This window comes from Chrysochloris asiatica, unplaced genomic scaffold (genome assembly GCF_000296735.1).
Source record: "Chrysochloris asiatica unplaced genomic scaffold, ChrAsi1.0 scaffold00137, whole genome shotgun sequence".
Classification (NCBI taxonomy): domain Eukaryota; kingdom Metazoa; phylum Chordata; class Mammalia; order Afrosoricida; family Chrysochloridae; genus Chrysochloris; species Chrysochloris asiatica.
Window position 1 is genome coordinate 6,994,887 of NW_006408655.1, and position 6,307 is coordinate 7,001,193.

General features: G+C 37.4%; 1 protein-coding gene across 1 annotated transcript in view; it reads right to left on the reverse strand.

Moving 5' to 3' along the window:
* DNAJC1 (DnaJ (Hsp40) homolog, subfamily C, member 1) overlaps positions 1–6,307 on the reverse strand; it is a 295,976-nt gene that overhangs the window by 236,022 nt on the left and 53,647 nt on the right. The window lies entirely within an intron of this gene.

The following is a 6,307-nucleotide window of genomic DNA, read 5'->3' on the forward strand; positions in this document are numbered from 1 at the left end:
AACAGCATAACAACACTAATAAAGACAACTATGAAGAGGAAATCAAGAAAACAATACCATTTATAATAGTCCCCAAATCGATAAAATACTTAAGAAAGAACCTAACTAAAAATAAAGATTTATACAATAAAAATTATAAAATACTACTAAAAGAGACCTATAAAAATGGAATATCTTGTGTTCTTGAAAGACTTATCGTGAAAATGTCCATCCTATTTAAAGTGATCTACAGATTCAAAGTAATTGCAATACAAATCCCAACAACATTCTTTAATGAAATGCAAAAAACCCCCACAAATTATTAACCAAATTCATATGGAAGGAAATAAAACTGAATAATCAAAGCAACAATGAAAGCAAAGAACAAAGCAGGAGGTTCTTACACTTGCAGATACCAAAAGATATTATACAGTCAATATGTAATCAAAATAATAGACGATAGATAAATAAACCAGTTGAGTAGGACTGAGAACCCAAAATTAAGTCCAACCAATCTATTATAAATGAATTTTGACAAGGGTTACATTTCATTTAGTTGGGCAGAAACAGCCTACTTAGTCAATGGTACTGAAAAAATCGGATATCCATCTGCAGAAAAATTACACAAAACTCACATTATACAAAAAACTAACTCAGAATGAATCAAAGACCTGAACATTACATCTAAAACCATTAAGCTACTGGATGACAACATAGGAAAAAACTATGGGACCTCATTGTTCATAAAAGTAGGATAACAAACATTACAGCAAATACATGAATAGAAGACAAAAAGGATAAATGAAATTTCTTAAAAATTATAAATTTATGTTCATCAAAATACATGAACAGATTCTTCACCAAATAGGACATCCAATCAGCAAGCAAACATATGAAAGATGATCGCAATCATTAGAAAAATACATTATAAATTACAATGAGATGCCATCCTATCCTGGCTAAAATAGCACTGGTAAAAACAAAACAAAACAAAAACAGATAACAACAAATGCTGGCCAGGATGTGTGGAGGTTAAGCCCTGGTAAGTCCTACCCATTGATGGTAGGACTGTAAAATGTAACAATCACCATGAAAAAGAATAATGGTGCTTTCTAAAAAAACTAGAACTAGAACTACCCTACGGTCCAGCAGTCCCACTCCTTGGTATATATGCTGTTGTGGAGTTCTGTCAAGTCAGTTTTGAATCACAGTGACACTGTATAGGGTTTCTGAAGGAGTGGCTAATGGGTTTCAATCACCAACCTCTTAATTAAAAGTCCAGTACTTATCCTATAGCACTACATCAAGACTCCAATATATATCACGTTTTCTTTATTGTGAAGTGCCATCAAGTCAGTTCCGACTCATAACAGCCCTGTACTGGGTTTCCGAAGAGTGTCTGTTGAGTTTGAAGTGCCAATCTTGTGGTTCTAACTGACCTTGCTATCCAGGGCTTATCTTACAGCACCACATCAAGACTCTACTCTTGTTGTCGCTGCTAGGTGCCATCAAGACAGTACTGACTCATAGAGATCCTATGCACAACAGAAGGAAACACTTCCTGGTCCTGTTCCAACATCACAATTGTTGTTACACCCAAGCTCATTGTTTCTGCCACTGCCCAATCCATCTCACTGGGGGTCTTCTTTTTCTCCAACTCTTCATTTTACCAAACATGATATCCTTCTCCAGGGACTGGTTCCTCTTGATAATATGTCTGAAGTATGAAAGATAAAATCTGGCCTTTCTGGCTTCCAAGGAGCACTCTGGCTGGCTGTACTTCTTACAACACAGATTGGTTTGTTCTTCTGGTAGTGCATGGTACTTTGAATATTTTCCTCTAACACCATAACTCAAATGCTTCAGTTCTTCTACCATCTTCCTTATTCACTGTCCAACTTTTGTACACATATGAAGTTACTGAAAATATCTCAGCTTGAATCAGGCACACCTTAGTTCTTAAACTGACATCTTTGCTCTTCAACACTTTAAAGAAGTCTTGTGCAGCAGATTTGCCCAATGCAATATGTCACTTAATTTCTTGACTGCTGCTTCAATGAGGATTGATGGTTGCTTCGAGCAAAATGAAGTCTTTGACAACTTCAATCTTTTCTCCATTTAGATGGATGTTGTTTATTGTTCCAGTGGCAAGGATTTTTATTTTCTTTACAATGATATGCAACCCATACCAAAGGCTGTAATCTTTGTTCTTCATCAGTAAGTATTTTAAGTCCTCTTCGCTTTCAGCAAGGTTGCTTCATCTATATATCACAGGTTGTTCACGAGTCTTCCTCCAATCATGATGCCATGTTTTTCTTCAGATAATACAGCTTCTCGGATTATTTGCTCAGCATACAGACTGAGTAAGTATGGTGAAAGAATACAACCCTGGTGCACACCTTTCAAATTTTAAACCATTCAGTGTTCCCTTGTTCTATTTGAACAACTGCCTTTTGGTCTACGTACAGGTTCCTGAGTACAATTAAGTGTTCTGGAATACTCATACTTTGCAATGTTGTCTATAACTTGTCATGATCCACACAATTGAAAGCATTTGCATAGTCAATAAAGCACAGGTAAGCATCTCTTTGGGATTCTCTGCTTTCAGCCAAGATCCATCTGATGTCAGCAATGATATCCCTCATTCCACATCCTCTTCTGAATCTGGCTTGAACATCTGGAAGTCATCTGCCAGTGTATAGTTGAAATCGCTCTTGTATTATCTTTAGTAAAATTTTACTTGCATGGAATATCAATGATTTCATCTGATGACTTCTGCATTCTGTTGGATCACCTCTATCTGGAGTGGGCACAAATACGGATCTCTTCTAGTCAGTTGGCCAGTCAGTTGTCTTCCAAATTTCTTGGCATAGATGAGTGAGTGGCTCAGTGCTATATTACTTTGTTGAAAGATTTCAATTTGTATTCTATCAATTCCCAGTGCCTTGTTCTTTGCCAATGCCTTCAGTGCACCTTGGACTTCTGCCTTCAGTATCACTGGCTCTTGATTATATGCTACCTACTAAAATGGCTGTACATCGACCATTTCTTTTTTGGTACAGTGATTCTGTGCATTCCTTCCATCTTCCTTTAATGTTTTCTGCATCATTCAATATTTTGTCCATGTTGCTGTTGTTAAGTGCCGTCGAGTCGGTTAGACCCATAGCGACCCTGTACTGGGTTTCTGAGCAGTGACTGGTGAGCTTGAACCAGCAACTTGGCAGTTCAAATGGCTTTGCAGTCTGGTGCATTAACCCACAGCACCACACCAGGACTCCATTTTGTCCATACAACCCTTTAATATTGCAAGTCTAAGCTTGACATTTTTCTTCAGTTCCTGCATTTTGAGAAATGCTGAGCATGTTCTTCCCTTTTGGTTTTCTAACTCCAAGTCTTTGCACATTTCATTGTAATATTTGACTTTGTGTTCTTGAGCTGACATTTGAAATATTCTGTTCAACTCTTTTAACTTCTCATTTCTTCCATTTACTTTAGCATCTCTGTGCTGGAAAGCAAGTTTCAGAGTCTCTTCTGACATTCTTTCCCTTCTTTCTTGTCTTCTAAATGACCTTTTGTTTTCTTCCTGTGTGATGTTCTTTATGTTACCCCACAACCCTTCTGGTCTTTGGTCTTTAGTGTCTAATGTATTAAATCTGTTCTTTAGTTGTTCTGTAAATTCAGGAGGGACAGTTCAAGGTCATATTTTGGCTCTTGTGGACTTGTTTTAATTTCTTCAGCTTCGCCCTGAATTTTCATATGAGCAACTGATGGTCTGTTCCACAGTCTGCCCCGGCCTTTTTTTAGCTGACGAAATGGAGGAGCTTTTCTACCATCTCTTTCCACAAATACCATCAATTTGATTTCTGTGTATTCCATCTGGTGAGATTCATGTGTATTGTCAGCTTTTACGTTGTTTAAAAATGCATTTGCAATGAAGAAGTCATTGTTCTTGCAAAATTCTATCATGCAATCTCCAGCATCATTTCTATCACCAAGGTCATATTTGACGGTAGAAGAATTGATGTATTTTGAGTTATGTCTGTTGTTAGGTGCTGTTGAGTTGGTTCGGCCCCATAGTGACCATGTATAGGGTTTCTGGAGTGACTGGTGAGCTTGAACCACCAATCTTGAGGTTCAAACCGACTCTGAAGTACAGTGCATTAACCCATAGCACCACATCAGGACTCCTGTTATGGTATTGAAGAAAAATATTAAAAGTATCATGGACTGTCAGAAGAAGAAACAAATCTGTGTTGTTAGAAGTATAGCCGGAATGCTCCTTAGAAGCCAGGATGGCCAGACTTTGTCTCTCATAGTTCGGACATATTATCAGGCGGAATCAGTCCTTGAAGAAGACTATCAGGATTGGTAAAGTGCAGGGTCAGCAAAAAAGAGGAAGACCCCCCAGCAAGACGGACTGGCACAGTGGCAAAAGCAATGGTCTCAAACATAGCAACAATTGTGAGGATGGCACAGGACAGACAGTATTGCGTTTTGCTGTAAATAGGGTCTCTATAAGTTATAACTAACTTGATGGCATGTAACAACAACAAAGAAGTATTTATAGATATATATAAATATAAACATGTGGTAACTAGGCACATATTCATTGAACACACAAATACACCTCACATATAAGCAGACACCTTCCAACATTGGTTTTCTGGGCTTGAAGGCTTATAAACATAGTTTCATGGGACAACTCAGGCAACAAGTGTAACAGAGTTCATAAAATCATGATCTACATCCTAGTGAACTGGGAACATCTAGGGTTGTAACAACTTACACGCAGCCATCTAAGCCACAACTATGAATATTGACCGACCAAACAGAACAGTAAGAAGGTAATCAGAAGCATATGGAAGAAGCAAGTATACAAGAGTGCACAACTTCATCTACTCTGATGCCAGAAGAGCTAGCTGGTACCTAGCTACCACCACTGACTATTCTGACTGGGGCCACAATAGTTGGTCGCAGGTAGATTGGGAGAAAAATAATGAGCAACTCAAATTTGTATCAATAGACAACAAAAAAAACTAGACACCTGGAACAGTAGTAAACCTAGAAACGAGCCCTGAGTTCATCTTTTAGTGAAACAGAGTGGATATCACCTGTGAGCTCATCGCTCTTCTTAAAAATGATCAGTATGAGACCAAAAGGCCATAAATTTCACAACTGCAAAGATGACAAGATCAGGGTACTGGAAAACTAGAATAGTGGAAAGGGAACAAACAGAACACAATGAAAGCAATGCTGACACATTTTTAAATGTAACTAACGTCATTTAAATAATAATTTGTGTGGATACTGTCAAATGGGAACCTAATTGTTGTACAAACTTTCACCAAAAGCTCCATAAAAGATTATTTTATAAAAAGAAGAAATGAACCTACAGAATTAGTTTGATACTCTCAGATACAAGAAAGCATCAGCTTTTTAGAAATAAAAATATAGGATGAGGAAGTTTTACAATTTTATGTTTTTGTAAAGGTATTAAGAAGGAGTCCTGGTGGTGGAGTGGTTGAAACACTTAGCTGCTAACTGGAAGGTCAGCAGTTCAAAACTACCAACAACGCCATGGGAGAAAAGCATGTCAGTCAGCTTCCAAGATTTACAACCTTGGAAACAAAGACCTATGGGCAGCTCTATTCTGTCTTGTAGGGTTACTACAGATCAATTGATGGCAATAGGTTTTGTTTTCAGAAAAATATTAACCCATACCAAACCCACTGATGCCAAGTCAATTCCGACTCATAGCAACACCACAGGACAGAATAGAACTACTCTATAGGGTTTCCAAGGCTGTACATCTTTATGTAAGCAGAATGCCTCATCTTCACCTGTGGAACAACTGGTGGATTTGAACCAACCAAATTTTAGTAATAAAATAATTTTCTTTATAACTAATTTTACATTTTTGTGACTAAATAAGACCTTATGAATCTCCTTTGTAAATAGTTCTACATTTTTGTGATTAAATAAAGCTTTTACAAATTTTAATTGAAGACAATTAAAATCCTTATCCATCTTAGGTAAAGGATACACATCAACTGCTAACCACAGGGTTTGAGCAACCTGCTGTACTTGCTCTGTGGAGAAAAACTGAGGCTTTCTCAGTCTAGAGAAAATACTATATGAAACCACTACCGTGAAAAGTCAAGAAAAGGTTTTTCATTCTATAATAAACATTCTATGGTGGTTACTAGGGGTGGGGGATAGGAAGGATTATTCACTGGGTAGAATGTAGACAAGAGCTAACTTGGATGACAGGAAAAGGAAGGTGGGGGAGGAGAAAAAAGCTTTTCCTTTTTTTTTTTTTTTTTGGTTT